At 60.8% G+C, this 283-nt stretch overlaps 1 protein-coding gene across 4 annotated transcripts in view; it reads left to right on the top strand.

The window, feature by feature from the left end:
• PEMT (phosphatidylethanolamine N-methyltransferase) overlaps positions 1–283 on the top strand; it is a 48,631-nt gene that overhangs the window by 10,462 nt on the left and 37,886 nt on the right. The window lies entirely within an intron of this gene.

The raw sequence follows: 283 nt of genomic DNA, 5'->3' as shown, positions 1-283 counted from the left end.
TGAACGAGCCTGGGCTCGGCGTCAGCACACGCCGTTCCGAGCTGTCTTCATCTCAGGTGGCCGCTCGGTCCCCGGGGCAGAACGGACCTGTTTGCATCTGGTTGACGAGTTAGGTCTTTTCTTCATCTGGGGAGAGCCGGGTGGGGGCAGGCTGCTCATCTCAAAAGAGGCTGCAGTCAACACGCCGTCCCTCCCGACAGACTGACTGGTCTCCTTTCCGGGATGGACACACGGCCCTTTTCATACGCCCCGCTGGTTTCCGGTGCCGCTGTAACAAATGACC

The sequence above is a fragment of the Lipotes vexillifer genome, unplaced genomic scaffold, assembly GCF_000442215.2.
Source record: "Lipotes vexillifer unplaced genomic scaffold, Lipotes_vexillifer_v1.1 scaffold533, whole genome shotgun sequence".
NCBI lineage: Eukaryota > Metazoa > Chordata > Mammalia > Artiodactyla > Lipotidae > Lipotes > Lipotes vexillifer.
Note: the sequence above shows the minus strand (reverse complement) of the source record. Positions and strands in the feature narration are given on the sequence as shown.